This window comes from Heterocephalus glaber, unplaced genomic scaffold (assembly GCF_053883595.1).
Source record: "Heterocephalus glaber isolate CG9 unplaced genomic scaffold, H.glaber_assembly_v1.0 deba00001479, whole genome shotgun sequence".
NCBI lineage: Eukaryota > Metazoa > Chordata > Mammalia > Rodentia > Bathyergidae > Heterocephalus > Heterocephalus glaber.
The window spans coordinates 7,058,909-7,069,987 of NW_028258316.1; the positions used below are offsets into that span (position 1 = coordinate 7,058,909).

The window sequence follows — 11,079 nt, forward strand, 5'->3', positions numbered from 1 at the left end:
AGCCCAAGGATGGCCCCCAGAGCTATCATGTAATCCTTGCTAGTAACTCTGTGCAGCTCTCTGTTCAACAGATCCCAGAAATGTGCTGCTTTAGGAAGCTTGGAGGGGCTCAAGTCCTCCAGTGTCAGGAGGGACCCTGGGAGAGGAGTTAGTTCTGATTCATCAAGGACAGAGTGGCTTTGTGTAAGTGGCTGGTGGTCTTCCATAGCCCGAGTTTTCTTGTCAGTGAGGAGGGACTGAAGATATCCCCACCTGGCATGCACTGGGCCTTAGCTCCCTGAATTCTGCTCCTCCCATCCAGTACTTCCACAGAGACCCTTTGTATTTCCCTCCCTGTACCCCTACTGTCCCTGTGTCCCTGGGCCATCACTACCCATGCATTTCAAGAGCTTTTACCAGGTCATCCTGGAAGTATGGCTACAGTGTAATATTGCACAGATTCAGGTTAGTGCCAGAGGTGTGTCTTGGGCTTGGGTCTACAAGGCTCTTGCAGGGTAGGCCCCAGACTCAGGGGACCCAAGGTCATGGCTTCAGGGTAGCTGCTATGCAGGAAGGTATTGGAAGAGGATGAGGAAATCTGAGGTGTCACATGTGGAAACTATTTTTGGGCCATTTATCTGTCGCCCTTCCCCACCACCACCACCAGTGGTGGGGTAATCCATCCTTTGCTAAATCTAGGAAGAATGAGCAAATTGCCAGCAACTCTTAAAAGCACAAGGTATCTTCCGTGTGCACATCAGGATTTTGCAAGGTAGCGAGAGTGAAAGATAACAGGTGGAGGGCAATGCCAGAGCTCCACATAGTGGCATTTCTCTCAGAACTGTCTCTGAGATGGTAGATCCCAGCACTGTCCCTGATGGAGGCTATTCCCTCACTGCGGATAGACTCTAAGGCTAAGAAAGAACACAGTGAAACTTTCATTACACAGGCACTTCACACATTCTTTCATCTGTGTCATGCTGACTTCACTAGTGTTTATGGTTTCAAAAATTTGAAATTGCAAAATGCCAATCAGACTGGATAGAACTCTGGGTTGGTGATGCATTTTGAAGCTCCCTTTTCCACTTATCCTTATTGTATTCATGTCTTAAAAAATAGTCAATTTATTTCAAAAATAAGGAAAATGGTTAATATTTGAAGCCTAAGAAATGATAACATGGACCCATATTGTTATGCTTTGTATGTAGATGTGCCCCCAAAATCCTTGTGTGGTCATACATAGACAGGGCATTTTGAAGATGGCTGGATTTAGACTGTGTGAATGTGGATTAAGTATGGGATACTGGGACTGAGGGTGTGGATAATGGAAGCCTCACCCTGGGGATAGAGGGCACCAATCAATAGGCTTGTAGCATGGGTGAAAAATAAAAAGACAACACTGAGATTCCATCTCACTCCAGAAAGAATGGCTTCCATCAAGAAATCAATCAATAACAAATACTGGGCTTTTGCAGAAAAAGGAACCTTCCTCCACTTTTGGTGTGAGTGTAGACTGGTGCAAACATTGTAGAAATCAGTGTGGAGATTTCTCAAAATTTAAAGCTAGAGGTTCCATTTGACTGAGCTATTCTTCTTTTTGGTTTCTCCCAGGAAGAATTAAAAGCATTATATCACAGCGATACATGCACACCCATGTTTGTAGCAGCACAGTGTGTAATAGCTAAATCTTGGAAACCGTCCAAATGCCCATCAACTGATGAATACAGATAGAAGCTGTGTTGTTTTATACAATGGAAACTACTCTTCCATAAAGAAGGATGAGCTTCAGTCATTTATAGCTAAATGGATGGACCTTGAGACCATACTCTTAAGTGAAATGAATCAGACATACATGTGTGAGTGCCATGTTATTCTCTGGTATGAGAAACCAAAAGTGGATACAAGGACTAAAATTGAGTAGAATAAGTCAGTAGTGTCCAAAAGTTGTGTGTTTCTTCCTATTCTGTGCAAGGAGGAGAGGTCATCCCTATGTCCAGAATTGAATGAATATTTGAGACTTTGCCTAATGGGAAAGACATCTTTGGAATGATATTTCCTAAATCATGGGCAGGAATCCACATAGATGACTAGATGAGAGCTAGGTTTAAGAATGGTACCTTTGAAATATTGGTGGTCCCACTGTCTGGGTATTTACCCAAAGGCCTGCATTTTAGTTTTTTTAACATCCACTTAATCTGGCAGTCTAAATCCTTTTTCCCCAACTGAACTCTGACTTTCATGCTCTGAGAAAATATCCCACAGGACTGAGCCCTCATAACCATCTATCTTCCTTCTAATCTATGTAAATTTTTGAGGTAGCTATCTTATGTAAAATACAGTAAAAATGTTTTTGTACATAGTTTCTATTAAATGTTAAAGAAAATATTAAAAAAGAAAATAGAGAAATAGGAAGTAGAAAGAAGTTCTAATAATTCCCCAAATTACACATTTTGTGGTTTCAAAAAAATTTCAATATATATGCTAAGTTGTTTCTTTTATACTACTAGGTCCTCTTAGTTCACTGAAAAGAAAGTTTTGAGCTATTATCTATTTATTTTTCTTTCATAAGAATCTTTTTTGTCTGTGACTTATACTCTAACATTTTGGCCATTCTTTTAAGATTATGGTACAGCGTATATTAATTATTGTCATTCTTTAATTAATTTGTTATGCAATTTTGCCTTATTTTTTCACAGAAGTAAGAAGAGTGTTTTTAAAAATATCTTCTTTATTAACATCTACTTGTATCACATTGAAATAAAAATTTAAAAAATAAAAAAAGGGGAAGAAAAAAGGCCAGTTTGTTGCTGATGCTCTCTGCCTCATGCATTCTGCTTACCCTGCCATGGACTGTTTTCCTTAGCAATGGCCCTCTGCTATGCTGCCCTGCATTGGAACCAGCTGACTATGGACTGAAAACTCTACAAACTGTGACCTGAAATAAACCTTTTCTTCTTTAACTTGGGTGTGTTGGGTATTTTGTCTGAGGAATGAGAAAAGAACCTAAGACACATACTTGTGCTGTAAAGAATATAATTTTTCCTTGCTTCATTTTTTGTTTAGGAAAATACTTTGTTATCTTTCATTTCCTGTAGAATAACAACTATACTTCTAGATCACAGTACATTTGTTCATGTTCTTATATTAAGACTGAAGTTATTGAAATGTACATATAATGTAGATCTTCCTATTGCCTTTGGAAAGAGGCTTGGATCTGTCTTGCTGACACTATACTACTAAGGTTGAGAGATGTTATGGTAGATTTAAGTATCTTATTCTAGTTAGTACTTCTGTCTTTGTAGGTTCAATAGCATGCACGACTGCAAAAAACCAGAATTTATCCATATAAGAATGAAGTTAAATAGATGTGGGGTTTTTTTATACAATAGAATACTACTCAGCCATAAAGAAGGATAAACTGGAAAGATTTCTAGGTAAATGGATGCACCTTGAGTCCATACTCTTAAGTGAAATAAATCAAACAGATGTGTAAATATCACATTGTCTCTCTCGTGTTAGAAACTGAAAGTGTAAATACGGACCAAAATATATAATAGGTATTGTGAAATAGATAGAAATTGTTCAAAAAGAAAAAGGAGCAGGCAGGGGATGGGGGAAGAAAGGAAAAATGTGAAAAGAAGGATAAAATGGAAACAAACCTTATTTATTTATTTAGTACTAGAGATCGAAATCAGGACCTTGCACTTGCGAGGCAGGCACAGGAACCACCGTGCTAAATCCCTGACCCAAAACAAACCTTTTTAAATAAGGAAGGGTAGAGGGGTTAAAGCGGAGAGGGGAATGGGAAAAAAGAGGAATCAAGATATTCATGTACAGGTACAAATTCTCAATGATGAGTGTGATCATTATGTATAACGAAATTGTATCAATAAACTTAATGAAAAACGAGTAAGGCCTCAAATGTAGGGAGGGAGAATGACATATTATGCAAGAAATAAAAGATAGGTAGAAAGGAGACAAAGAAACCACAACTAAAAATTGTACTTTTAAGAAGAATGCAACTTCCAAGACTTATCCAAAGTTATACAAGGCAGTCTGGTGGCAATATTCCTTTGGTTAAATTTAGACTCTTTTTCTACCAGGTCCATCACTGAAATGTCATACATCGGGCCACTTTGAAACCCAAGGAATAGGAGTCACACAGAACACACCAAATCAGCCCGCTGCAGACAGGCAGGTCTGTGCATGCCCTAAGGAGGTCCTGAGTCATGTGGAAGACATCGAATCACCCCACTGCAGACAGGCAGGTCTGCCCACGCTCTACCGAGGTCCCCAGTTGCGTGGAATATGCTGAATCACCTGCTACAGACAGGCAGCCACCTGGTTCCACACTACAAAGACGCAGAGGACTCCAGACCACCAGATCAAGGTACTGAGTCCCGCTGCTCCCGGCCCAGAGGTAGGGGCTTCTGAGCCACCGTCCCACTGCTCCTGGTCCAGAGGAAGGGGCTTCCCAGTCACCATCCCTCCTGCTGCTCCCAGCCCAGAGGAAAAGGCTTTTGGGCTACCTTCTGTCCTGCTGCTCCTGGCCCAGAGGAAGGGGTGTCCAGGCCACCATCGCTTCCACCTCTCCTGGCCCAGAAGTAGGGGCTTCTGAGCCGCCATCCCACTGCTTCTGGTCCAGAGGAAGGGGTTTCCCAGCCACCATCCCTCCTGCTGCTCCCAGCCCACAGGAAAGGGCTTTTGGGTCACCATCCCTACCATTGCTCGCGGCGCCTGGCCCACCTCACCCAGCTCAGAGGAGGTAATCCGTGCAGATGCTAACAGCGCCCCGGCCCAGTCAAAATGAGAAAATACATAAATAAGTCTCAAAACCAGTCTTCCAGATCACCTACAGCAACCCCAAAGGGAAATGAGATGGAACACTCTGATACTCAACCATCTGGACCCACTGAACTGGCAACAAAAGGGGATCTGGAAAAAATGAAATCAGAAATAATTTCTCAGATAACAGGAGAAATTGGGCCCCTAGTGCAAGACATGATTAATAAATCTAGAGAGGAGCTGAGGAACATGATGGAATCCCAACATAAGAAACAAATAGAATCCATAAAACACATGCAAATAGATTTCCAGGAGATGAAAAACTCCATTGAAAGTCTACACAGCAGAATGAGCCAGTGTGAGGACAGAATTTCAGATATAGAAGATAAGATTGCAATTAGTGACCAGGAAAAGAAAAATTGCTTCAAAATTATAAGGGAACATGAGAAATCAATCCAGCAGCTGCTAGATGATGCAAAGAAGAATAACATAAGACTGATTGGGCTCAATGAAGAAACAGGAGAGAGTGCAGATGACATAAAAAAAATCTCTTCACAGAAATAATGGCAGAAAACTTCCCAAGCAGGGGAAAAGAGCTTGACATACAGATAAGTGAGGCATATAGGACTCCAAATAGTCTTGATCAAAAAAATCTACACATAGGCATATAATTGTTAAGATTCCAGAAACTCAACAGAAGAACAAAGTTCTACAAGCAGTTAGAGAAAAGAAACAAATCACATACAAAGGAAGGCCCATCAGAATCACAGCAGACTTCTCAACACAAACCATCAAGGCAAGAAGAGCTTGGAGTGACATATTCGAAGCCCTAAAAGAAAACAGCCACCAACCCAGATTGATGAACCCTGCAAAATTAGCTTTCAAAATGGATGGAGAAATAAGATACTTTCATGACAAAGAGCACCTTAGGAACTTTGTGAATACCAAACCAGCACTCCAAAGAATTTTACACAATATCCTAGGAAAAGACATTGAGGATCACAACCCCAGGAAGCAAAGCAGAATGAACCCATCTGGCATGACAAGAAATTAAATGGAAAGGGGGAGAACCCAACAAAAAGAAAAAGTCATGGCAATGACAAGTCAATATGTTTCAGTTATAACCATCAATGTTAATGGTCTCAATTCACCAATCAAAAGAAATAGACTGGCAGAATGGGTCAAGAAGCAAAATCCAACAATATGCTGCATACAAGAAACACACTTAATTCAAAAGGAAACTCATAGACTGAAAGTTAAAGGATGGAAAATAATACTCCATGTGACAGGAACCCGAAAAAAAGCAGGAGTAGCTTTCATCTTTGCAGATCAAGTAGATTTCAAACCAACACTGATTAAGAGAGATGAAGAAGGACACTACATCCTTGTAAAGGGAAGAATTCAAGAGGAAGAGATGACAATCATAAATATCTATGCACCAAACACTAGTGCACCCAACTATATAAAACAAATGCTAACGGACATGAAAAGTCATATGTGCACTAATACAATTGTAGTGGGGGACCTCAACACCTCACTGTCACAAATAGATAGATCAACTAGACAAAAAATGAGTAATGAAATGCTAGAACTCAATTGAACTCTTGAATAAATGAACTTAACAGATGTTTACAGAGTCTTCCACCCCACAAAATCAGAATACACATTCTTCTCAGCTGCACATGGGTCATTCTCCAAAATAGACCACATACTCACACATAGAACATGTTTAAGTAAGTGCAAAGGAATTGAAGTTATCCCCTGTACATTATCAGACCATAGTGAGATGAAACTGGAGATCCATAGCAAAAGAAACTCAAAAAATTTCATAAACATGTGGAAATTGAACAACGCACTTCTGAATAACCAATGGGTCACAGAGGAAATTAAAGAAGAAATCAGACAGTTCTTTCAATCAAATGACAATGACAATACAACATATCAGAATCTATGGGACACAATGACAGCTGTCTTACGAGGGAAATTCATAGCAGTGAATACGCATATTAGGAAAACAGAACAAGCCCAATTAAACAACCTGATCCTGAACCTCAAGCTTCTAGAAAAAGAAGAGCAGAACAACCCGAAAGCTCATACAAGGGAAGAAATTATAAAGATCAGAGGAGAAATCAATGCAATGGAGACTAAGAGAATGATACAAAAAATCAACGAAGCCAAGAGTTGGTTCTTTGAAAGAATAAACACAATTGAGAAACCTTTAGCCAACCTTGTCAGAAAAAGAAAAGAAAAGGCCCAAATCCATGCAATTAGGAATGAAAAGGGTGAAATTACAACAGACCCAGCAGAAATCCAGAGGATCATCAATACCTGCTTCCAGAACCTATACACCAATAAGATGGACAACACAGAAGAAATGGACAGATTCCTAGACACATATGAACTACCAAAGTTAAATGAAAAAGACCTAAGAATTCGGAACAACCCAGTATCAACCAATGAAATTGAAAATGTAATTAAAAACTTATCAACTAAGAAAAGCCCGGGCCCTGATGGTTTCACTGCTGAATTCTACAAGACATTTAGAGAGGAACTGCTGCCGCTACTGTTTAAACTCTTCAATGAAATTGAAAGGGAAGAAATACTCCTAAATTCATTCCTGGAAGCAAGCATCACCTTGATCCCCAAAGCAGAGAAAGACCCAACTGAAAAAGAGAACTATAGGCCAATCTCACTAATGAACATAGATGTAAAAATCCTTAATAAGATAATGACAAACAGAATGCAGAAGATCATCAAGAAGATGATACACCCTGATCAAGTGGGATTCATCCCAGGGATGCAGGGATGGTTTAATATACGAAAATCAATCAATGTAATACACTATATCAAAAGAGCCAAGGACAAAAACCATATGATCATCTCCATAGATGCAGAAAAAGCATTTGACAAAATCCAACATGCATTTATGATAAAAACCCTACAAAAAATTGGAATAGATGGTCTCTACCTCAAACTGATAGAAGCCATCTATGAAAAACCAACAGCCAGTATCATACTAAATGGTCAAAAACTGAAATCCTTCACACTCAAATCAGGAACAAGACAAGGATGTCCGCTATCACCACTCTTGTTCAATATAGTTCTGGAAACATTAACCATGGCAATTAGACAAGAGAAAGAACTAAAAGGAATAAAGATAGTTAATGAAGAAGTCAAATTGTCATTATTTGCAGATGACATGATACTCTATATAGAAGACCCCAAGACTCCACCAAAAGTCTTCTAGACTTAATAACCAAATTCAGTCAAGTCGCTGGTTACAAGGTCAACACACAAAAATCAATAGCTTTCCTCTACACAAATGACAGACTCACTGACAGAGAGATAGGGCAAATAATTCCTTTCACAATAGTATCAAAAAAACCTTGAAATACCTAGGAATCATCCTAACAAAAGAAATCAAAGACCTCTTCTCTGAAATCTATGGCACTCTGAAAAGAGAGATTGAAGATGATATCAGAAAATGGACAGACATCCCCTGCTCCTGGGTAGGAAGGATTAATATAGTGAAAATGGCCATACTTCCAAAACTGCTATATAGATTTAATGCAATTCCAATTGAGATCCCAGCAGCATACTTCATGGACCTTGAGAAAACAATCCAAAAATTCATTTGGAACAAGAAGAGACCCCAAATAGCAAAAGCAATTCTAGGTAACAGAGACATGGCAGGGGGATCACAATCCCCAACTTGAAACTATCCCACAAAGCTACTGTGATAAAAACAGCATGGTACTGGCAAAGAAACAGACCTGAGGACCAGTGGAACAGATTAGAAGATGCAGAAACAACGCCAGACACACTCAGCCATCTCATCTTCGACAAAGGAGCCAAACACCCTCACTGGAGGAAAGATAGCCTCTTTAATAAATGGTGATGGAAAAACTGGGTTTCAACTTGCCAAAGATTAAAACTAGACCTGTATCTCTCACCATGCACTAAACTAAAATCAAAGTGGATTAAAGATCTAAATATTAAAATAGAAACTCTGAACCAGTTGGAACAGAGGTTAGGTAGAACCCTTGAAGACATTGGTGTAGGAAAAGATTTTATGAACAAAACCTCAGTTGCCCATGAACTAGCACAAACAATCAACAAATGGGATCTCTTTTTATTAAAAGGCTTCTGCACAGCAAGAGAAACCACCAGCAGTGTGAAGAGACAACCCACAATGTGGGAAAAAATCTTCACCTGCTCTTCCTCAGACAAAGGTCTACTATCTCGAATCTATAACAAATTTAAAAAGATCAGACCTCCCAAATTTAAAGACCCAATCCAAAAATGGGCAGCTGAAATGAACAGACATTTCTCAGATAAAGAAGTAGAAATAGCAAATAAATACATGAAAAAATGTTCAACATCACTGGTCATTTGAGAGATGCAAATGAAAACAACACTGAGATTCCACTTCACTCCAGAAAGAATGGCTGCTATCATGAAATCAACCAATAACCAATGCTGGTGGGGCTGTGGGGAAAGAGGAACCCTGCTCCACTGCTGGTGGGAGTGTAGACTGGTGCAATCACTATGGAAATCAGTATGGAGATACCTCAAAGAACTAGGAGTCCCATTTGACCCTGCTATTCCACTGCTGGGGATCTTCCCCCAAAGAATTAAAAGAATCAGACCACAGTGATATATGTGCACCCATGTTCATAGCAGCACAGTTTTTAATAGCTAAAACTTGGAAACAGCCCAAATGCCCATCAACTGGAGACTGGATAAAGAAAATGTGGTTTTATTTATAAAATGGAGTACTACTCAGCCATAAAAAATGAGAAATTAGAGACATTTATAGCTAAGTGGATGCACATTGAGGCGATACTCTTAAGTGAAATAAATAGGACACACATGTTTAAATACCAAATAGTTTCTCTGGTGTGAGAAACTGAAAGTGTAAATAAGGACTAAATGTATAATAGGTAATGTGAAATAGGAAGAAAAGGGGCAAAGGGGAAGGAAGTGGGAGGGCTAGAGGCAAGGATAGAAGGGAATGGGATTAATATGAGAAAATGGAAAAATAGGAACAAAATCTTTGTAAATAGGGAGGAATGGAGGGATGGAAGGGAGGGCTGGGCAAGGGTGAAAAATAAGAACCAAGAGAGACTATGTAAAGGTGCAAATTTCCAATGATGAATGTCATTATATTGTATACCTAAAATGTACCAATGATTAGAATGAATAATCGATAATGTAAAATAGGAAGAAAAGGTCCAAAGGGATAGAGGTAGTGGGAGGGGCAGGGGAAAGGAAAGAAGGGAAATGAAAAATGCTGAGAAATGGAAAAAATGGAAATAAAGTCTTCGTAAATAGGGAAGGGTGGAGGGCATGAAGGGAGGGCTAGGAATGGGGAAAAAATAAGAACCAAGATGCATTATGTAAAGGTACAATTCCCAATGAGAAATGTAATTGTGTTGTATACCTACAATGTACCAAGAAAAGAATTTAATACAAAAAAATTAAAAAAATAAATTTGGCACAAGTTATGAAGACTCTATTGTTAAGAATACAGTAAAATTTTTAATATATGTATTTTACAAGTGCTCTTATGTCTGAATGCTGGCCTCTACTGTTTATGATGTGGACAACTAAGACATTTGCAATTGCAAAATGCCAATCAGAGTGGATGGATTTTGGGTTCATGCTGCACTTTGGTGCTTACTTTTTCACTTATCTTCACTGTAATAATGGTCTTGTGGAGATCATCTGCAAATAATGAAAGATCTGCCTTCAGGCCATTAGTAGATGATTCTGGTGATGAAATTGAATTCATAGTCACATCTGAAAATTTAATTAAAAGAATAAAATGTACGGCCTCAAAAACAGTTTCCAATGCAGCAATTAAACCTACTTTTAGTAATATTGGTGAAGATTTAAAGCGGGTCAAAGAAAATATCCACTCTTTACTCACACATGAAGCTTATCCTGCTATAGTGGATTCAGATGAGGAAATTGGGACCAGATATGAAAGATGAAAACTTTTCTCTACAAAAATATTATAATTGGACACTATGTGAATGAAAGATAGTTAACAGTGAAGGATTCTCTTTCCTTAAGACTGAAGGAGCTTTGCTTTAATACAGCTTAATAAGGTCTTCTTGTGTTATCTTGGATATTCCTATATTAAATAGAAAAATTCAGGTGGTGGGAGGATTCTTGTGACCTCCCTTAAATCTGACTCCAAGTGTCAGTTTAATATCCATTACATTGCCTAGATCTGTAAATAATCTGGGAAAAGTATTATTCTAAAATTGTATGTACAGATGCCTGTTAGTTCACAGTTCCATGCACGAG

At 39.0% G+C, this 11,079-nt stretch overlaps 1 pseudogene; it reads left to right on the forward strand.

Annotated features, from left to right (window-relative positions):
* Positions 1 to 375: 375 nt before the first annotated feature.
* On the forward strand, positions 376 to 10,760 carry LOC147826062 (transmembrane protein 87B pseudogene; annotated as a pseudogene).
* Positions 10,761 to 11,079: the final 319 nt, after the last annotated feature.